The 24,201-nt window shown below is 38.5% G+C and overlaps 1 protein-coding gene across 3 annotated transcripts in view; it reads left to right on the top strand.

The window, feature by feature from the left end:
* Nucleotides 1-24,201, top strand: part of pcdh11 (protocadherin 11) — a 186,001-nt gene that overhangs the window by 130,014 nt on the left and 31,786 nt on the right. The gene's annotated exons all lie outside the window — the stretch shown is intronic.

Here is a 24,201-nt window from a genome sequence, read left to right on the forward strand (position 1 = left end):
CAAACACTAAACCAGCGGCCATTTTTGTAAAAAAAAACAAAACAACAACAACAACAAAAAAACCTAGCTATGCATGTTGTTTTTGTGAGTTCATTCTTTAAGCAAGCAAAAAATTCAAATATTTCGCTACGTACTCCTTCTTAGTGTGTTATATTTGACAGTTTTCTTATAAAGATTAAACCAAAAACCATTAAACCATCTCAGTCATTTTAAGATATGCAAGTAAATTGGTTTCATTAAAAAAAGAAAAACACAAGCAGTGATTCTGTCACGGGAACACAGAATAAAATAAAGAGGATGTAATTTGCACAATAGTGTGTTTGCTACTTAAAATTCATTTTGTAAGGTTAATTTTTTTAACTGTTGTCCAGTGTTAAGCTGTACAACGCAATGGGAATTATTCCTCTGAAGTTTTAACTGTGTTGCCAAATTGTATTTTAATGATTCACAAGACAGCTGTCACTCCATGGCTTACTGCCCACTGCTGTTTTCCATAAAACAAGCCTTTTTAAACACAGGGATACACAACTCCTTCCTCATGCATATACATTTTAATAGTTGCTCAAACAAGTTCCAGATGGAAAAAGAAATGTCCTTAAGACAGTATAAAAAAAAAAAACCTCAAAAAAAAACAAAACTCTGGGTTTTTTCATCAGTGTCAGTGTAGATCAAAAGTCTTTACACAAGCAGCGTACCAGAGATGCTGCTGGAATTATTTTGCCATATATGACAACACAGCATGAACAAGGCTATTCTGGGTCCCAGTGAATCCAGGTGAATCAGATTTTATTTTCTGGATGTAACCCTCCATCGTATATTTCAGACAGGACTGGCGCCGATTGGTGTAGATCTTCACTCTGTTGATTTTCAGTTTTCTGTCAAAATGTGAGACTGTTTTTTCTTTTTCCTATGCAGCATATAAAATCCAAAGAACACTGAAAAATAGATTGCTTTGCATACACCTACATGCAGTAAAGCCATTGTGTCATTGTTGTAAGTGAGACAAGAGTCCCTGGTGCCTCCCCAGCATCTGGGCTGACAGGTTTGGGGCCTGGGTGTCAGTGTGAGCGTGATTGTGAACGCTTTTGTTAGGTATTAAACAAAATGGGTGACATTGTGCTGATGGCCTTCTGTTCATGGCAAGATTGTGAAGTTATAACAAGACATTTTTGTACGTTTAACAAAACAGTTTTCTTTACATAACCACCTCAATATTTTCACACATCTGTACACATGCATGTTTATAAATGCATGCAGCACATCTCCTTCCCCAGCTGTTCTCTATAATGTATTCACCATGTTGACAGCAGTGATTCATATGTGATTCATTCGAATAGTGAGGCAATTGCTCATGATTCCATTAATATACAGAGACATAAACATCTCATACTTCATAAACTTGCTCAAATACTCCACTTATTACCCACTTTCCCTCTGGGGTAATATTTGTTGAAGTGTCTTAGCTTTAGACAGAAGACCATACTAATGTAATAAATGCATGTGTACTTTTACAAATTGCTGCATGAAAAATCCTAGTGAGTGCTGTATCGGAGTTGGATATTAGAAAAGCTATTTCTAGTTATTTGACCACAAAGCCACGTGTAATACTGTGTTCTCACCTTATCGCAGCGAACTGTATAAAGTCAATATAGTTCTAAGAGTGAAATAGTAAATGCAGGTAAGAGGAGAATGGATCCTTTTCAAAGCTAATGTGCAAGCCATATAAAGCGATTTGATTAATATGCATCTTGTGTAATTTAGCAGAACCTTGATGAGTTTACAGGCTCTAGGAAATTACAGGAAAATCTCATTTTAATTCCTATAAAATAGATCTTTCATAGACCATGCATTTCCACCTAAAACCAAGAGTCTTTTCATTTGCTTTTGGATGCTACCGATTCAACACACAACACACTTGCACATCATTTCAAGGCAGAGTGAAATTCACCTGACTCATCGAGCTCCATTTTCTTCTTTCAGAAGTTAAGTCAGATAAACTCTGACTCTGTGCAGCTCAGTTCAAAAAGAGAGATGGATCCTGTGCACGTTGACTGTCTCAGAGATGAGTGTGTTGGTGACAGAGGGGGGCCTAAGATGGATTAGATATGGTTTTATCAATGAGCACCAGGCTGGCATGGCAGTGGCAATCTCTTATCGTGTCGTCTCAATTTGTAAAGCAGAAAGAACAAGGAAAAGTGTAAAGAGGAGAGAGGAGATGGAATGACTCCAAGTGAAAAGTGAGAAACAGAGCTGAGAGATTGAAAGACCCGAGCAACAGTAGAACGAGAGAATTTCGAGAGTCAAAAGCAGTGTTGTTTCTTAAAGGTGCTTCAGCTAGAACCTGAATGTCAACTTGCTCTGAATAATTGTCTGTGCCAAAGGCAAGCCATGTGGCCTTCTTATGACAATGAATTTCTCAACTCCTCTTTAAACCTGCATCTTTATTAGACCACCCTCTCTTGATATAAAGTTCATATGACATTTTATGTTTCTATTATTTATGAGTAAGGCGGCTGTTCATTTTATGGGTTCTTGCCTCCCCCTCCAGGCTTATTTCACCACCCCGCCATCAGTCTTAAGCTGTCGCCTCTCTTGTCACACATTATTTCGAAGATTTTGATAGTTCTTCTTCTGTCTCGACAAATATATAAAAAGTCCTAATCAACATCATTTGCACGTACGTTTTTATGTCAGAGCTGTATACGTCAAACAGCTGGCAAGTGCAAAACTATACAAGCAGAACAATTAAACATGGTGAATAGGTCAAAATGGGACATACATATAATGCTTTGCTTTGGGATCTACACCACTGTTTCAGTCGACATTCCCTCTAGTGACTTTGAGCTTTCCGGTACAAATCCACCCACGTTTACTCAGACGGTGTCTTGGTGTTTTAAACTGGAATACTAAAAGTATCCACTTGATGAAAAATGTAACCCACCTTGGCAATGACATTGTGATGTGGATTTGTTGTTCATTTTTATGCTAGTGGTCACTGACATGTTTGTGGGTAGCGTGAGCATACTCTTGATCTGTCAACCTGTGTGGACACTGAAATATTTAAATCCTGTGTTAATTTTTAACCTCACTTTTTATCTGCTTCATTTTTTTGTGGTAACCTGTGCAGTTAAGCAGATGTTGTACTAATGATGACCTGAAAGGCTTTTGAAGAATGATGGGAATCATCATGTCGCGAGCAGCGATCAGTGCTAAGCCCTCAGACAAAGTGGGGCAAAGTGGGAGCAAATCCCTGAGTCTAAATCCCTCACATTTTTCAAACAATACACAATTTTGTTCTCTGGACAATTTGTAATATACTTATTTCTTTCTCCTGTTGTTGGAGTTGAGGGATTTAGGAGCTTGTGCTTTTGCCCACTTACAAGCAGCTCAGCAAAGGCAGTTCCGACGAAGTGCATTAGTCTCTGGAAGGAACATGAAATATCTGCACAGCACAGTGTCGTATCTTAATCTGTGGCATATGGCTTTCAAATGACCAGCTTACACCTTGTCTGTCTAAGATCTAAATCTGCTATTAAAATAAGCCAATCCTTTTTAAATACTGCAAATGTAATAAGATTACGGTTCTGAATGCGCTGCAGTGCATTCTGTATAAATCTAAAGAAAAAAAAGGTAATTACTCATCAAATCAGAGATTTCAATCATTATTGTTTTTGTGTGATTTTTACTTTAACATTTTTTGGGGGGTCTTTTATGGCACATTCTCTAATTCCTGATACCAGCAGACAAATAATCTGATTAAAGGCTTGTAAAGTTCATACTTTCTGGGGGTTACATTCTCAACTCTTTGATTTCTGTAGGTCCAAAATTTTCATAATGGCTCTCAGACTGAGTTTCCAGTTGGCTGATTTACAACTGCCCTTTTCTTGTCTTTGGAAAAGGCCACTTGACTTGATCTAGTGTGCCAAACACGTTGGTACCACTTGAATTTTTAATACTTCTCTAACCTCCAACTCTACTCAGTATGTCTGGCCGCCAATTCGCTTGTGCCGAGATTGGAATTCAACTGTCTAGACACAATCTGCCAGCAAATAAAGGGATTTAATGAGAAAAAAAAAAGTTTGTGGGTGATTGGAACCGTGCATTACGAAAAAGTATAACGCTACAGTTTATCATTAAAAGCAATAGTTTAGCACATCATTATGTGACAGCGGCAACATTACAGTGTTCAGTACAGTTAGCTGCATTAATTATTCATATGAGCCGGATCTCAGTTTCACTTTGAGGGTTCTCATATGCAATTAGAAGTAATGAATGTGCTTCTTAATTACATTCATTTGTGCAAATTTCCATTCCCCATTGAATTTTTTTCTGTGGAAACATTGTGACACTGACCAATGGCATATCATTTGCAATGTGACTAAATCCATTCAGCATAGAACAATTAGCTGTAATTAGTGTTACAATGTCATGAGCGACCAGGGGGAAAGACTAAGCTGACATGCAAGGGAGAAGAGGACCCTTGTTCAGAGAGTTAAAAGTCCAATATTGTAGCAAGAGCCAGATAATTGGCTGACCACAGGTTAGAAAGATGATGAACTGTTGTAAGAGTGGGCTTTTTTTTTCAACTTTTATGTGCAAGGTTGGCTGAGCAGGCATTCTCTTTGATAGCAATGCCACACTTACTTTAGCTGCCAATGCAACCTTTTACTTTTGCCGGCCCATCTCATCATCTGCTGCTGACAAATGAGCAGCTTCACAGGAGTAATTAAGAACCAAGTGCCTTGCTTAAGGGTACATCGCTGGTGGTTGAAGGATGGGAAGAAGGATTACCTTACATATTGTCATGTTATCTGACTTATTCTGGCAGCAGTGTGTATATTTAATTCATGCCGCACATAAAATGGTAATGCAGCCTATTCCTTCTCTTGCAGTTATCCCACAATCTAGAAGATAACTTCTTCAGACTACTTTTTCTTTTACATCATTTGCACCAGTTTGCTTCCTGCTATATATTTCTCCACGATATAAATAAATAAAAGCCTTTGTGCCTTCTGGCTCCCAGAACTTTTTACAGCTGCCCCAGTGGGCCTGCAACAGAGCTAAATGAAGCAACAGTGAATATTAACCTACATAGATTGGACCTTTCCTTTCAAGATGATTTTAGGTGCTTTTTTCTGCATTTTCTGATCGCTGGGGGTCTAGAACTGAGTCGGAAAGGGGATTTAAATGGACTCATCTGTATCCTTCTCATCCAACTGGGATTTGGTGGAAGTGCTCAGTTGTCAGAGGTGAGGTGGAGGGGAACCCTTGTTTTATCTGGTTCAAATGCCACACCAGTTGTCTTGGAGAGAGAAAGAGACGAGCTATTGATCTGGAGGAGTCAACTCAGCTCACAGAAATCTCTCTCCACCCTCCTTCAAACAGCTGAAAAGTGTCATGTTAGAAACCTCCTTTTCCACAGTATTAGGGCCTGTTCTTTGTTGGCCTGCCAAAGTCTTCTGTGAAGTTGAGACAGGCGCTTTCTGGTGCAATCAGACAGATCTTACCATGACAAGACAGAAAATATATTGAAAGCTCTCAAGAGTGGCATTTGTAGATTTAAGACATTGTAACGGCTCTACATATTGAAAGTTGAGCATGTTAGGGTTAGAGCTGCAAACTAACTGCATATTATCCACAAGATATTAGGTAGATATATTTTTAGTACACCATTGACTTGAAATCCTATCTATTATGTGGATTAATTTACTTTTTTCAACTATTGTAGGGGATTATATTTCTGTTTTAAATGAGAAAATCTTTGTGTTATTAATGGATCCTTTGATACTTTTATTTCAGCATCTGTGAAAGAGGCAATAGGCAGCTTGTTTTTTTTAATTTCACTATGAAATAAATGCTAATTGCACAATGTAGTGGCTATAGAATCATGAGACCATCCCCTTTTAGGTTGGTTCCCCATAAGCCTTTTTTTCCCACTATGCAATTCTGTCTGCCACTATGTATCAAAATACCCAGGGAAAATGTGAGGCACAGTTGTGCAACCCAAATAGGTAGAGGAGAGCGCATTTTTTCCCCCAGTACCTATTGGTAGCTTTCCCCAGGTAGCTGAAATGGCGGATGGTGAAACAAAAGGAGTTACTGTGGAAACTCTACCTAGAAAAATAAAAACAGCCTGGTTGTCAGGGGAGGAAATAAGGCAAAGAGGGAGAGTGATATAAAGCGAAAGTAAAACAAAAGCGATCCTTGACTGGTTTACACTCATTGAGCTCCAGGGCTTTGGAGCAGTTCAGAACCAACATACACTTCACATACGCATTATTTTAACTAGATCACCAAATAAAAAGAAACAAACAAAGAAAAAGAACATTATCTTTGTCACAGTGACAAGGAAGGCTCGTCGTTTTGCACATTTATGCACGAGCGTCCTCAGAATGAAATTTTTGAGAGAAAAACAGAAATGTTGGCACGATGCAGTGTCTGACTGTCCAAAAGCTCCTGTTTCAAACTGACTCAGCAGCGCTGTGATACGAGTGGGTTTTTGAAAGACCTACACAATTAAAATACGTATTTGAAAGTTGTTAACATGTTCAGTAAGTCTTATGTCTGATTTGGGAAGGAATCAATAGCTGCCAAGTTTGATCGTATCTCTGGACAATGTATTCTGAACTCAGCAGGGCTGGAGAGAGACTTCAAACAAGGATAGCGGCTCAAAGGCCCCAGCCAGCAATCCACTTTGTTCCATTTCACTGACTCTGTGATTCCCAAACTGGAATATGGCTCAGGCTGCATATAAAACCTGTAAAATATTGTGTTTGAAAGAGGTGAGTGTTGTGAGTCCTCGATTCCATAGCTGATTTGGTCTCAGTATTATCAAACATGAATCATCAAAAGCAAAAACAACACACCTGAAGTAAAAAATCTGCGAGCTATGTATTTGATGATAACGGTGTACGGCACATGCATGGTGCGATTAGCTGTAGGTTTTAATAGTCATATATTTTAGTCTGGTTGGAAATAAACAACAACTAAGCCTTGTCTTGAGCTTCTGGTCAGAGCTCCTCAGATAATAACCAAGATGAATTTTTAAATTCGGAAGAAAACCTCATCACACATTTGGATCCCACAAAGCTACAAACATTTCCTAAGATCTCCTCTTAAAGTATGATGACCTGAGGTTACAGCTGACTGTAGAGCAAAAACTCTGAGTCCCTACAGAAGCAAGAAGAAAACATGGGAAACTATAAAATATGGATGTGCTAATAATTTATTCAATTTAATTAGATACAGATAGCTTTCACAAAAATCCCAAATGTAGATGATGTTAAAAAAAAATGGGAAAGATGTAAAAGTGAAAAATAATATCACCCCTGCACCAACCTGCAGCATTTGATTGTGCAACCAACGCTCCATTCAGTTCATATTGGCATGCTGGCTGCACTGTTTTAGCACCTCTGCTTTGACTACAGAAAATAATATTGACATATCCAGTAAAACCTAGGTAAGCAGTGTCTGGCCAGTGACATTTAACAAGAAAAAAAATATCAATTAAAACATACAAAGTGAAAAGAGTATCTCTTCTTGGGTCTCAAAACAGTGTTCTGTCTGATTTAAAAATAAATACATAAATAAAACAAAGCAAGATGGATTAGCTACTGTTCTTAGATGGGAAACTGATAGGAAGACCAGAAGTGTCCCAGCAAACATGGCTGAAATTCTGACGTCATTTCTATGGTCAAAATAGTCACATCACAGATCAGACCTTATCTTACAAAGTGAGAAATATTGCAAGGAAGAAATGACATGCTTTAGTCTTTGTTTTATTTATTTATATATATTTTTAAACAACAACTAATAGGGTTAATACTACAAACTGGTTGCACGAAGTTTAGAATCTTTTAATATTCTTTTAATAAAAATAAACAATAATTTTATGCCATTTATAGTTTTTTACATATAAATTCATATAAATTTCATTTGTTGCACAGTAATTTAAAGCAACTCTTATGATTATCCTCTCACTGTCCATAATGTCAGGAAACAAAAGCAGGAACTCGCTCGGGTTTGCTGTTATTTAAACACAAAGAAAATGAGCTCATAGGAAAAGTGCTGAACCCAATAACAAGAGTGTTTGCGTTCGACTTACACTTTTGCGGTTTTGTTTTCTCTTTTTCCTCCTCTTCGTTTCTACCAATTTTTTTTCTTTTCATTTTAGCTATTTAGTTTTAGTATTGTACACCAAAAAAATCTGAAGATCCCCATTTCTGTCCTGAAAGGACAGACAAATCCCTTTGAGTTTAGAAGGTCATGCCTTAAAAATCTGCCAAATCTAACATGTGGAGCTACCTGCTGTGGTGACCCCTTGTGAATAAGAGACCAGCCAAAAGTAACCTTTATTCTAATGATTAAAGATATAGTAGGAAAAAAAATTGAACACAGAATTCCTTAAGAGCTTTCATTTTTGAACTATTTTTCAACCATGATTAGACGCCAAGACAAGACCGCCAGCTGACAGTTATTTAGTACTGAAATTTTGGAGGTTTTTTGGGTGGGGGGTCGTGCCCTTGGCTCACCTTTCACCACTCTTAAATCACTTAAGATGTGCATATTATTATACACATGTACAGATGCATGTGGAGATACTTAGCAGTAGGAAGTAAGTTAGCAAATTACTCTGTGATTTATCATCTCGATAGATAAGTTGTATGTTGCTAATCACCTTGGCAAAGTGTGGTGCCGCACACAAGCACGATCACCATTTCTGAATTACGCCGCATGCCATACCACCGGCCAACCGTCTCTACAATACCCCCGGTTCTCATTGAAATTACAATGAATAATTGTGGGTGTTGCTTCCCATGTGAAAAGCGCACAGCATTTTTTCTCTTCCCACACAGCACACCTCTCCTTCTTTCTCCTCATCCCTTCCTTTAAGATATTGCGCCATATTAAAATGCATGGTCTCATCCCATTCTCATTTTTCACATGCAGTCGGTCTCAAGGATAAGGATGGCCTCTGCTCAGAAGGACTTATTGACCAAAATAACTGTGCATCAATATGTCTCCTGAAGGCTGAGCAGACCACAGCATCACACGAGTTGTATTTTCACCAACTCTCGCAGCCTTTAATGTTATTGACCTGGGTTGTCCGGATATTCTGCAGTACAGCAATAGCGGGCTAGAAGCATATGGCAAAGAAGTCTTAAAGCTTCATTGTCCTTAAAAGAGCACAATTATTTATGCATCAGGGGAAGCTGAATAATAGAAGTGTTCTGACAGATGAGAAAAATGAACATTAAGCACATATTTACTTGAAGAACAGCCTGCTGTGACCAAAGTAAAATTATATTGCGGCTTTTCTCTGCCTTATTTTCCAATACGAAAGCGCTATGAGATTAACTGCAGTTTTGATTAGATTCAATTTACAGTGATGGCTTCAGCATTGCCGCAATGACATCAATGATATGATGACAGACGGCTACAACTATGATGCCATCTGTCTATATTTCACGTATTAGCATATTTCTGCTAAAATGTGTCATTCACAAGAAATGCAATATTTTCCTGTGAAATCATTAATTTCACAAGCACAAGCATAAAATTGCAATAAATCTCATGCTTAACAGTACTCATACACATACATATCCAACTGAATTCTGATGAAGTTACCAGCTTTTAATCCAGTTGGTTGAAATGTAATAAAAATATATTTCTCTATGGTAAAGAATACAGGTTACAGTATATTTTGAAATTGTATTCTGAGTTAACACAGTCATTTAATCCGGGTGTTGAATGCACAAGCATGCTTGGGATTACTCCGCTCTGCATTATATGGAACCTAACCACACTCAATCAAGGTATACACCGACTGGTTGATAAACTGGTATTCATGGAGATGTGGAACCCCTCACATGCTGGTAATACTGACGCATGAAGTCAGAGTGTGGTGAGGAACGAAGGAAGAAGTTGTGCTGAATGAGTGCAAGAAAAAGAGAGAAGAAAGAGAGTGAGGGTTTCAGATAGGACAAGGGGGTTGATCTTCAGCTAGGCCCTCCAGGACATGTTCGGCCTAACAGAAAATGACAGTGGAGTTCAAGGAGGCTTGACACTGAACACATAAACCTGATTGTTGTGTACTCTACGCAGAAAGAAAGCTGAGGCATTCATCACATCCACCATCACAAGTTTGTGCTGCACTTCTGCCCGAGCTCTTTGTGAGGCATCTGTGGGGACCTCAAGGCAATGTAGCACTCGTGAGCGGTCTGCCACTCCATGCATGCAGAAGCAGTCCTGGTGCACAAAATACTTGCCAGAAGCTCCTGCGAGCAAGCAGACAGACTGTGTCCCGTTGTCCCCATTTCCCCCTGACACCTGCATGATTGCATTGATTTGTCCTTATTCTATTCAGCCAGATGTCCCACTGGATTTCAAGCGTCAAACATCTGTCATACTGACTAATTCAAAAAGAAAAAAATAATATTGACAATTTCCAGGATTTTGTGGAAATTGTACTACTTCTCTGGATTATTATTCTATTTATAAGATATTCAGGCTAAAACAGCAAAACATAACACCAGTGGTTGCTGAAAAAAAGACACCCTTTTATTTTTTTCCATTTAGACATCTCTACACTCTTCAAAGTTCTAAAATATTCTTTTACTGTAAACAGCGTATCCGAAGTATTTACAGACATAAATGCGGTTCTTTGGATGTATCCCTCGGTGTTCATTTCAGACAGAATGGTAAGAGAGAGAAGAAAATAGTGGGTGAAAGAAAGGCAACGTTAGAGAGAGTGAGTTCATAGTATTAGCAGAAATAGACTGAAACATCTCCTGAAGCTAGTTGCAGGCACTAGCAGCAGCAATGTCTTTGTTATGATAAAATCAGGGACCTCTGCAAGTGTGCCCTTGATTCTTCAGTTGGCTTAACTCGGCAGGTCACCAAGGGGAGGCAGATGTTGTCTTGAGGCATGTCCCACTGCCTCCACGAGGGCTATTGCTGGTGTTGCTGAGCTTGTAGAGGGGATGGGGGGTTGGAGGTGCATTAAGCCTCAGCTTAGCCACCACAGGCCAGCGCTGGGGATGTTGGAATGAGCAGAAATGCTCATTTTGATCCAGTGAGGTATAATAATTGATGATCAGTCCTGCTGTCGCATCTGGGACCCACTGGTCCGTGCTATAATACACCCTTAATGCAACACATGGTGGTGTGGACAGAGGTGCCATGGGGTCTCATGCTGACTTTCATTTCATGTGGTATAATGGATGATTGAGCGAATACAGTTCCATATAATGCACCATGGAAAGCCCTCTCTTGCACCTTAACTTCTTGTACGTGTTGAATAAAAGGCTGAATTCATCCCTGAAGAACTTGAGACATTTGATCACTAAAAGCCCTCTTATAAGCTGTTGTTGCCTTGAAGCGTCTAATTATAGTTACACTTTTCTAAACATATAATGCGGAAGAAAAGCACAAACACTAAAATGTTTGAGATGAAGGAAAGTAAACATGAAGAGTAAAAGCAAAAGGTAGTCAGCAACTGTCAATTTGGGAACATTTTAGTCGTACAGAAAATGAAAGTGCAGTTTAGAGGCCCTGGAATTTTTTTAAGAGGATCTTTGAGACCACGCAAGACAATATTTCTCAATTCTTCAAGTTAATGAATCGGCAGAGAGTAAAAGAGAAAGTCCTGTGAGGAAGGACATATAAAATCTGCTCTTTTCTGAAGTTGGGCTTCATCACTCTTAAGGCTTAATATTTGACCTATATCCCCCACCTACCAACTCATTCCATTTAAAGAAAAATAATAATAAATAAACATCTTATTTGTTGTTTTGTTTCTTTATTAATCACCCTTGTTGTCCAGAGAGACACAGCACATGCAGACCCTTTACATGCCAAGCATATATATAAAGCATTCCTACAGAAGCACATACATACAAATACACCTTGATCTGCATCTAGCTGAACAAACCTCCCACGTTGCACAACTACAGTTAAGAACAGAGAGGTCGAACACAAAGCACTAGCATCGACAACCTAAGGGTCTTTGAAAACCTCCCTTGTAGATCTTTCTTCAGTGTGATTCTCCTGCTGCAGGAGATCAAACAAAAAGCAGAGCTGCCCAACACGAGATCAGTCCAAAACTCGAGCGAAACAAAAAGTCCCCCAGTCTCCCCTCCACACAAAACAGGTCTCACGTAAAGTCACGATTTCTTTTAAAAATTAAAGTGAACCGCTTAGAAAGTTAGAGTTTCAGCGTAAATGCCAAAAGCGATCAATAGGTTGCCATTATCCTGGTCACTGTGGACAAAATTTAAACCACTGAGCAGCTTTGTCTGTTCAAAAAAGGAGCTCTGTTTCGTGTTTGTTGTCATTGTTGGTCGTCAGTGATCCGATCACATTTTAATCACAGTACTCGGCCTCATTGATTTCAGTTTACCGCAGATTGTGCAGAATGAAATATTGTTCTTTTTTTTTCTCCATCAGTGGCAATTATCCAACAATAGGAGCTTGATATTGCAGCGTATTAGAAGGCATGGTGTTTGTGAAATACTGGGTTTGGGCGACTTGTGTGCAGCAGCCAGGATTTGAATATAACAAGCACACACACACACACATTCACATGCGCAGCAGACACATGCCTGTGTGCTCTCAAGCAGGCGCTGATATACACCCACAGGCCCACTTATACTGTCGACAAATGCAGACAAGAAAGACAACTGGACACATAATTAGTGAATGGATGCCTTTTCTTGCCTTATCCCTTATCACTGATTTTTCAGAACAGCATATGTATGTTTGTTACACTTTGTACTCACAGTTTTAGACAAACCAAAGCCAACACGTTACACTTCCATACAGTTTTCTTGCCCTGTCTTTTACAAGTTTTGTTTTTAAGTTTATAAAGTTCTGGCTGCTGGTTATTCTAAAAATGTTCTTGGCTTAAACTATATTATACTTGGCCCATACTATCAATGGTCATATTTGCAAGGGTCTGTCTGAATAGTTTGGCATATGTTATTTTAAATAGAGGACATTAAGAGTTTTTTCCTCATCATTTCAAACTAGACATTGCAGTTATTACTGTTAATTTTCTTCCATGTGAAAAATGCGCATACTGCCATAGAACCCTGGCAAAATCCATCTGTCTTACCTTTGGAGCATCTGCCATTGCTTACAGGGCCGTCCACCTCACGAGTCACGGGGACTTAGCGACATCTGTCCCAACAGATAGAAAATCAGGATAGGGCCATCCATTCTGTTAACGCTCCACTGAACTCTGTGTTATGTTCACCATAATTTGCTTTTGGTTGCTGCAGCATCCCGGAATATTGCTTTGCAGCAGCTCAGACAAAGTCGACTGGTTGTAATGTGTCCCTTTTCGGCCATTCTGCAAGCAGATAATTTGATAAACCTCCAGACTTAATGGCTATGCTGCATCCTGATAAATGTGGGTAATATGACAGGGGACAGAGGATTTCCCTAACAATTTCTGAAGAGAAATTTGGCTATTAGGATGATTTGATATTTTCCGGAGAGAGTACATTTGATCTGAAGGGAATGCATTTTGCTGACATTCAGTGTATTACTGTATGACTTTTTTTTTTAGTTACGGGAACCGATTCGTACATTGTTTATTTTGTTTCTCATCTTGTTCATGAATGTGGATGTAAACGCTGGATTTGGACCTCTTCAGGCAACATTTCATTTTAAACTGTCTTTTGGAGCGTCACACACCAAACTCATATTGCGGAGAAAACAAAAAAAGTATCGTTACAAAAACAAACTGTTACTCAGTTTCCTATTTTTGGTTCCAGCGCCGTATGCTTGTTCGTTTCTCCCAAGCAAGAACGCTCCCCACTGCACACATACAATATTATTCACAATACATTACCCTTTTATATATTCTTGAAAACACAAATCAGAATAAAGTTAGTGAAACTGACCATGCAGTGACCCAAAAGCTCTCTCTGGTCTGCCTCTCTCATGCTTTGTCTCAATCTTTTGAGGGTAAATGCGTCAGCTATTGCTCATATGGTAAAATATGCAATCTGTGCCTGCCAGTCTATGAGCGAGTTTTGGGTTAATCCTCATGAATACGTGACTTTGTCTGCATGAATAAATAAAAACCTGCTCACTGGGTAATTGAGGTGCTGTGCCACTAACAAACGAGGACACAATTTGTAAATGAGATTTTTTTTTCCTTCGCCAATCTAGACCTGTGGTGATTTATATCAAATGAAAATGCCTACTAAAAAAAGAAGAAATCATATTGATTCAAAAAATAATGGAGATGTGACAGCGAAATTCACACCTGAGGACTCTTGTTTTGCTTTTTATTTTTTTCTGTCAATTTTGGAGAAGCTTAAGGGTATGAATGCCCCATTGTGTTAATGGTGGGTGAGATACATGAACAGTAAATTTCAAGCACAGAACATTTATAGCGCACTGCTGAAGGTGGGGGAAAGACAGAGACAGACCCTGGAACGTGTTCTATTTTGTATTCTGAAAGAGCCCCAATTTCAGTCAGTTTTCTGCTGTGTGTGTAACGGATTCCATATGTTGATTCCCTTTATAGAAAAAAGCTACCTGTCCTAGGGCTACTGTTTTGACAGAGCACTTTCGGATTCACCGCAGCAACATCCCAGATAATTGAGCCAACAGCCTAAAAAGGTTTCAGCGTGTCAAAAAATAAATAAAAACAACAGTGAGGTTACTTAAACTCAGATACCTAGAGCAGGTCAGAGAACTGAACATTGCTGCATGTGTACCACAAAACTGTAAGTTTCAATTTGGACCCTTAATCTGGTTCAAATTTGTACCGATCAAGTTTATGTGTACTCAGACTTTTGACTTTTTGAGCTCAGAAAACTAGTCGGCAGTGCAGGTACTTAAACCCTTTCAACCTGGAGTAGTCCGTATACATAAAAATCAAAAGCTTCTACAGTGTTTACAGCCTGATTTTATTGCAAACATGACTCAGCTAACTCCATGCCCCTGACTCAGTCATGGGCTCACCTCAGCTACGAATTCTCCGCCTGCAAACATCTTTTCTTTATGGCAAATCATGTTCATCAAAGGCTTCTTAAAAACCTTAAAATAATCAAAACAGATTTCATTTTTATAGCATTAATGGGAAATATCGCTCTAAAATGTAAGGGCTTTGACTCTTATTAGCTTTAATGTTTATTTGATTCAGTTTGAAATCCTGATATGATTGTTTCTTCCCTCCAAATATGTAGAATAGAAAGAGAATTTGAATTGTTGAATATTGAAAAATCTGTCAGATAACATGTTGACCTTGTAAAACATGTTTTTTTTTAATTGCATTGATTGATTTTATTTGTATTTTCTTAGATCGATTCACTTCACCTTGTGTTTGTACTGGAGAGTCTAAACTAATATTATTTCTTTTAATAAAAACTGATCATTGTGCTGCAGCTCCTAACTGACTAATGGGCAAGTATCTTGCCAAGTTTCCTCTGAAAGACCAATTTTCATTAATACAAATCTGAAATGTGTCAAATTAGAATGTGGAAATGCAAATGAATGAAGGTTAAGGTCAGACGTTAAAACTGTATTGGTTTTGTTTGTTTGTTTGCCATTTGTATTTGAATGTCCCTGCTAAATGCTGTGAAGGCCGGTTCATGTTTGCTCAGGGACTGACAGAAACAATTAGCTTCTTTAACACCAGGATGCCCGTGAAGTATCATTGCTTCTATCTCAGGAGACAAGCGTTATAATGGCTAACAATTTGGGTAGCATTTACTGTAACAGCAAAAATACACAACTATTATGATACTTATCTCGCAAGATATGATGACGACGAATACCTTGGGAACGAGATAATCAAACTCAGATAGGGCACCTACAGCTTTTAGCCCATCGTTTACCACCACAGTACACTTTTCTGGTGTTCGATATCCCACCAAAGCAAGCCTTGAGATGTGCATTGATTTCACTGGTGTCCTCTTCGCCAATCCTGCCCCTCACGCCTAGTGCTTGACCCACTTATTTTCTCATCTTTCCCTGTTTTCTCATGAGAGTTTTGCTTGCACACTGCTTTTCCCATTACAACGTGAGTGGATGCAGGCCAAGTATGATTGCATTGCATAGGCTGTCTCTCTCATTCTCTCTCGCTCTCTCTCATTCTTTTTCCCACTGTGACTCACACGCACACATACACACTCTGTCTACCTGAATGAGTTAGGTGATACCAGGCCAGTCAGCCAACAAATAAATCACCAGACAAATTGACATATATGCCACAAGAGAGACCGTCATTAAAGGAGTCGTTGAACACTGCGTGTGCTATAAGGATTTCAGCAATGATGGATATTGACAAAGCAGTGTGTTTAAACTAAACTAAAACCCATACTGACCAAGTAAATCCACAAATTACTGATAATACAGGGTAAGACAGTGCTCTTCCCTTTCTGTACCAATTAAAATTGAATATTTATAATTGTTTGTTCATTAATCTATTATCATCTCAAAATAAGACTTGCCATGTTTTTATTATCTTTCAGTGAATGCTTTATATCTACATGGGAGTGGGTTGACTCCCTCTGTCCTTCCATGTTTTACAGAAGTTAGTTTTTTCTTCCTAAACTTAGCCACTAAATCCAATACACTTATTATATTATATTATATTATATTATATTATATTATATTATATTATATTATATTAGCTGGTGATCCCCCTGGCACCAACTAGTCCTGTGTGAAAAATGCGTATTCTCAAATCAGTTGGTGAGTGGTTGCTGGAGGTGGCTGGCTGTTACTAGATGAAAAAGCTTTCAACAACGTCCTTGTGATCACCATAGCTCATAGTTTCATAGATAATGCCATTTTTTATGCAATTTAGATGGGAGTCAAAAAAAGGTTGCATGTGTGGCAGACCACGTATTAAAACACATATTTGTCAGATATTCAAATTAATAAATTGACAATGTTTTTCTTCATGTAGAAATACTGCACATCACAGGCCTTCGAGTACCCATAAGGTCATACATTTTTAAGACAACTTAAAAAAGTATGCACATAAACTTTTAAGACAATTTAATGCAACATGGCGCAAAAACATTTCACAGTCGAAGTAAACATCCACATCCAGTGGATCTCTCAATAGTAAGGTTGTTAGATTAGATTATTATTAGAAATATTCACGCTACAGAGATGTGGAAATGCACAAAATCATTTGATGTAGGGCAAAATCTATGTGTTCATGGGGAAATTCATTTCTTTTTGAATTCTCTGGCACTGTTTCACATTTTTTTTTAGATATAGATTTTAGAAATAAATTATTTTTGCTGTTGGGATGACAACTCATGGCAGTTTCTACACTATGCCACGTTGGCACCACCCCTGGTTATCTGCAAAACACTCTGACTGAGTATAAACTGTTTCCTACATGTATTTTAGCAGTCCCCCAGTTCGCCAGTGGCACAGTTACAGTAGATATAAAGCTGAAAGGCATGCAACCAAATCTCTTCTATGTGCTGTTTTGGGATTTGGTTTGTTTGTGTAGTAAATGTGTGATTGTAGTTTCAAATTTTTCTAGGTTCATCCAGATGCAGAGCAACTCTTGTAAAATCTTTTAAATATTTGTACTTAATCAGGCGTCCTGTGTTTAAAGTGGGGACTTTTTGTGTTATACTAACACCATTGTTGGTTAGGTAGCAGAATACATACAGTAACATAAAAAAGACATTTTGCTTCAAGGAGCCAGATTGTCTTGCAATTTTAAGTGAGCTTTAACAATAGTTCTTTTTAAAGATCTTGAAAGTTTGTTCGATATTGCCTATTTTTTCTCTCATTTTCAGTCCAATGTTGAACCTCAATATTTTCAGAAGAATTTCTTTTTCTTCATATGTCAATGTTAAGTTACTTAACACTGATTTTTAATTCTTGAAGGCCACTAGACCTATAGATTGAACCATCTTGTGTCTACACATAACAGGCAACTTAGCAAAGAACTCATTTTAAATTGTATGTTTAGGCACTTTGTTGCTAGCAGTGTGCTGCAAAAGCATGCCATTTGTTCCCTTTCCTTCAGCTGAATGAAGAATTTCAAAGTAAACAAAGTATGACAGCCATAAAACAACATTTTTTCCACCACATGGGTGATACACAACAACAAAAAACTTGCATGTGTTGCAGTGTGTCCTGAAAACATTTGAGGGAACTGGACCATTAGACTAGACGCCCAGGCTACAGTGGATGTAGATATGTATTCAAAATTACACAAGAAAATCAGCAACAACAGGTCTCGTGGTGTGAAAAATCCATATTTAAATGTGTGGTTCAAATCACTGACAGAGCAGGTCAGGAGAGAGGTACAACAGTGAGTTTCTGCAGCCATCTGTAAAATACTGTGGAGGCACGGCAAGACAGTCACAGTTTTAGGGCTGCATTCAGCTAGCAGTTTCAGGGATGTTGTTAAAATTGATGGGATTATGAATGCAGAAAAGTACCATCAGATTTTGATCCACCATGCAATACCATCTGGAAAGCATCTGATTGGCAATGGCTTCATTTTTCAGCATGACAGTGATCCCAAACACACTAGCAATGCAGTAAAAGCATACATGGATAGAAAAACACACAGTAGAACACTATCAGTCACGGATTGGCCTCTTCAACGCACAGATGCCAACATCTTGACAGAGAACGGAACAAAAAAGGGAGCCAGTATCCAAAGCAGAGCTTTGGAATGTCCTTCAAGAAGCCTGGATAACTATTTCTGAAGACTACTTAAAGAAATTACAAGAACACTGCTAAAGAGAGGTCAAGCTGTGTTGAAGAATAAAGGTAGTCATAGTAAATTTTGACTTTCAAGTTCATCCGAATTGTCCAAACTGTGTTTTTTTGATGTATTTCTGTATTTTGGTGTATGTTTCAAAATAAAAAAAGGGTGGCTGAAAACTTTTGCATATTTGAAAATCGGTCACTCACCCACAAAAAACATTTCTTATGAATCTGGTATTTTACAGGTACTTATATTTTTGTTCCAACACTTGTTTGTCAGAAAGAATAAAGGAGGAAATGTGTGCAAGAGGCAGAGTGAGGCTGGTTTCAAATGGAAGGATGCATAATATTTCTTAATAGTTTTGGAAGCAGGCTTGAGGCAGGTCTGTGGAGATCCTCCCTTCCTTCCCTGGATTATCATTTTTAAGCAGCTTTCTTGGGAGCAACTAGAATCAGCATTATAAAAGCCAAGGATGAAAATGGACCCAACCATTTAGGTTATTTCACAAGTGTATTTTCTTCCATATGTTTTGCTCCTGTTACTGCTCACACTGATCCAAGTGTGTTTCAAGTGTAGTTTTACCTCAAAAGCAACAGCACTGTGTGAGCTTCACTTTCTCAGGCCAGCTAGTGTTGTAATTTGAACTCATTTAGTTTTAGGCATGTGACACATTTAGCATACTTATATCACAGAATAATGCTGAGAGAACCATTTGTTCTTGATTTTTGTTTTTAGTTGTTGTTGTTTTTTCTAAGTAATCATGGGGTAGTAATATTTTGTTATCCAATCTTGTGGCAATGCAGCATTTCTACTTTTCTTTTAAATAATTCATGCAAACCTTAGCTTAAAAAACCCCAAAATAACAAATGTGATCTCAGGATGGTACAGGAAAGACTTTTTGTTCTAAAACACTGTCAATATATCCATGGATTCCACAAATATTAGACAAAGGCTTTTTTCTTATATGCAGTTATTATCCTTTCAGCAGTACATATGCACCACAGCAAATCCTTGAGAGCAAGTTGCAATTTTATTTTGAAACAAATGGTGAAGTTACAAATCAGTATTACTATTGATTTTTATTGGAAGGTGAATTACAAAGGATCCATCATGTGAATTGGCTAAACACACAGGCTGGGTTATGCATGTAAGACAAAGCCAATTTTTATTAAGTGGAAAATCTGAACTTCTTCAGGTAGCTTACCTAGTTTCTGATTTTCCTTTCACAGCAGTGGCATTTGCATTTTTCAACAGAGGCAGGATTTGAGCAAAGACTGTGATTGCTCTCTTTGCTAGTTAAATGTTTAAAGAAGACATGCAATTTGAATTGCTGCAGAGCTCATCAATATGAAATTGGACTAGTGGAGGGAAACAGAATGTAAGGAGGCAGCCCAGCAGCTGGTATGCCAAGATCCACACTCCGATACTCAATTTTCCAGCACAAAAAAAATTGCATTCATCCTTGATATCAATGGCACATATATTTGGGTTACGTATTAGCACATTTGTGGTTACAATCTGGGACAGAATAGCTTTTAAGGGAAAGAATGAATGATAAATATTTTATACATACAAAAAAAACAAACAGTTATTGATTCAGCAAACACAATGAAAATATTGTGGATAATCAATTTTATTTTCACATTTTCACTGTTTTTAATGACAAGAATAAACATATCTGTTAACTGGCACAAAGCAGACTATATTCATCTAGGGAGAACTTCCCTGGGCCTCCAAGCTTGTTATCTGTCACTCAAAAAATGATCCAATAGCATCCATAATGCTTCTAAAGCCCTCCCGTTGTCTTCTGCCCCTGAATCCTGCTGTGCTTGAAGATGTGTCGGCAGCAGCAAATTATTAAATTGTATTTTCCATTCTCAAGGGTTGTCAGCAGCCTTGCAACAAATAGAATTTCCCAATATAATTATGATTACTAGGGGGAAGGTGAAAAAGAAGAGCCAAGCAGGGATACTACTGGCAAACAATGAGACTCGGGGTTTTGACAAGTATTACCTACTTAGCTCTTATTATTATTCTCATGCCAGGCCCAAATTTGACTGATAATCTAGCACTGTCCTAATACAAATGTTTCTCAAAGGAACAAAATAATGTGTGTGGAGAGACAGTCAGAGTTCAATAGAGTTTCTGTCACCGACTCTTTCGGGCTGATAAAATGCACTAGGCAGCGGGGTGAAAGGGAGCCATTTGCAGAGTTGACAGATTCCATCATGAATGACTTTAGCATACCTGAGAGCTGCTCTTTCCCTGCCTTCAGCATGCCCTCTGCAAGTGATAGGGGTGATGAATCAGGCTTTATGGGCCTTCAGAATGCCGGCGAGGCCAATCTGTGCGAATGGCTGTTAAAATCTGACATAACTTGACCAGGCCCCTTTAACAAGCTTGAAGTCATACTACACTCACAGTCCAGGCACATTTGTATGATTCTCTAATAACGCTTGGTCCTCATAAGGTGCTCGCTGACTTTCTGAATACTAAAGTTGGCTGCTACTATAAGTCAAAAGGGAAAACAAATATTTTTCTTTGCAGTAAGGCTCATGATCTTCCTTGACTTCTTCCCTGGCTTTTCACTGCTGCTGGCAGTGATGGAAGATCAACCGTGGTTGAGTGGGTGCTAGTAAACTGCCCTTGAACTGAATTATTCCATCTAACAAAAGAGTGCTAAAAAAATAGAAAATTAGAAATGGCAGTGAAAGACAGCTAGAGAGACAAAAACATAATGAAATCACTCTACATGTTCTTTTCTGATTTCTAATACAGTGGCTGTGAAAGGAAAAGAAAATGATGTGCTACCTCATTGTTTCATTATTATCCAAAGCTGATGAGTTAATCTCTTTGAAGTTATTTCCCTTTCATTATTTAAGGCCCCCCCCACACACACACACACACACACACACACACACTCACACACTCCAAAGCACTACAGGCGATCAAAATATATACAGGCACAAATCACAAAGTTGGAGAAAATTTCAAAAATCACAAAAAACTGTAACTTATAAAGAGGAGTGATTCCAACAATCGCAGCAGAGTACAACGCGTGTCATGTAAGATAAACAGATGGAATTTGTGTGGCGTTTTCTCGAGTTTCATCAGACACTCAGATATTCCTTTCCTCTACAAGCTACAATCACACAAAGCTAAACACAGAGTTCATTTTCTGTCACACACACACCAGTGACAAAAGTGCAGTTTTTGGCTTTTGTATAATGCCCAAGGACACTTCAATATGCAGAGTGGATGAGCTGCGGATTGATTCACCATCCTGGTGGACAAAGCGCTTTTTTTTCTTCACCTGAGCCAAAGCCGCTCTTAATTGAAAAGTTGAAATGTAGCTTTTCTAGCAGAAATTGAAGTTGAGTGTTTTTTTTAGCGTTAACAAATGGAGCCGAGCTTCATCGATGAGCACAGTTCACTCCAGTGCAAAGCATAAATCATGAATTTTACAGTGAAGTACACCTGTGTTTGTTTCTGCATGGGACAGTCAAATTAAGATGACCTTTATAAGATAAGATGACCTTTATTAGTCCCACAGGTGGGAAATTTGTTCTATGTTGTATGCTAGCTTGTATCAAAAGGTTTCTGATTCCTCAACACTGTATTGCTCTGTCATTTTGAAACAACACATCAGAATCTATTAATCTGTCTCCATATTCCACTTGCTCTCTGTTTGCTTTTACAGTGACCTCTTTTTCTGAGCTTCATATCGAGAAGTTTTTTTTTTAGCTGTAAAAGCCTCTTAATTTTGTTTGTTGTTGTTGTTGTTGTTGTTGTTTTGTTTTGTTTTTTGTTTTTATCCATCATGTTGCCTTGACAACAGATTTAGCTAATCCATAGTGCATGGGCCACAACTGTTGGGCCATAGAGAAGAGCAGAATGATGCACAAAAATGGTAATATCACCTGGACTTGGGTGTGTGATGTCTCTGCACTCTGATCTTCCCTCTGAATATTTTGTTGATGTTGTGAAGTCACATTTTCACACAGTGATGCCATGTGCACATCTATGTGTGTGTGTGTGTGTGTGCACGCTAGTGTGTATGTGCATGTGTGTGTATGTGTTTGCACATTTTGCCAGTGGTCTGGCAATCATAGGGAGTAACACAGCTCCATGATTGCACACTGCCCTTGAAAAAAATCTATTCCCAGTTGAACTCAAAACAGCCCAAAGCCTTTCTCACCAAACTCAATATTTTTCCTGTATACATTCTGCTATAGGTGGATAAAAAACATAAAGAAACAGTGGTATTTGTGGCAAAGAATTATAGCAGGACTCTACAGTGTAACATACAGTCTGCCCACACATAAAGACAATCTTATTATTTCTAATATAAGTCATTATTATTCTCTAGAGATAATTATTTCCATTCCACTAAATAATTAGAAGCTTATAGCACTAAATAAAAATAGTATAGGATCACAACTTAGCATAAGCTTTGTTTACTCTGAACAAATACATTGTAGCACTTCCAGAGTTAAGCATTATTTTCATCCACATGTCAGTTGTTTTTTTTCAGGCTCTGACTTGCTTTTTCTTCTTGTTAAATGTCAGTGACAGGTTTTGACATCAAAACTTAAGTTAGCAGTATCCATCCTGTCATACTGCATTTGTAAACAGCTTACGTTTCCTTCTCTGAGCTTAGGAAAGGAGGTGAAGCCTGACAGCAGACAAGGGTTTTTAACAAACATCCTCAGATGCATACATAATGCCTCATTTCAAAAAAGAGGAAGTTTGCCGCTCCATTTCATACATAGCATTTCTCTGAGCGCCCAGGGGATACCTTCTGTCCACAACTTCTATGGGCTGCATGCACTATACTTAGCAACCCTGCATCATACTGTATGGTTTCACAGTTCACCACTCCCCCTATCTATGCATCAAGGGAATGAGTGATTTAGTGTAAAAAGATTATGCCTCCTGAGGAATTTATGTGTCTATGCAGAGTCAAAATTTCCCAGAATAATCCATCTCGTGATGAATTACCTTGAGTTTTTGCAGGATTAACTTTGGTTTGCTGGACAAACTTAGAACGTCGTGCATTGGCTACATCAGCAGCAACATGCTGTGCGCATGTTGTGTAGTTATTGATTGATGTAGCTAAGAAGTACGATTGCTGTCCTACACAGCAGCAGACAAGGCCAATGGAAATCCTGTGGATTTCTGTGGCTCAAGCAGATTTAACTCATCAGCAGAATAGGAATCACTTGGATCCTCAGGGAGTTGTGCTGGGGATACATCAAGGGCAGGTGTGAGGAGGCAGGTGACCCGTGACCTCTGGCTCCCAGTAACTGACCTTAGAATGAGAGATCTGTATCGGAGCTGAGGCTTAAATCTTCCTTATTGGATCAATTTGATGATGTATGGAGTGTTATGCAGGAAGCTTAGGATAAGAGCTCAATATTTAAGTATAAAGACACCCTTGGGACACAGTGTATCTGTTAAGTCACTGCTCTGTTTTCTGCTTAGATCAA

This window comes from Oreochromis niloticus, linkage group LG2, assembly GCF_001858045.2.
Source record: "Oreochromis niloticus isolate F11D_XX linkage group LG2, O_niloticus_UMD_NMBU, whole genome shotgun sequence".
In the NCBI taxonomy this organism is placed as follows: domain Eukaryota; kingdom Metazoa; phylum Chordata; class Actinopteri; order Cichliformes; family Cichlidae; genus Oreochromis; species Oreochromis niloticus.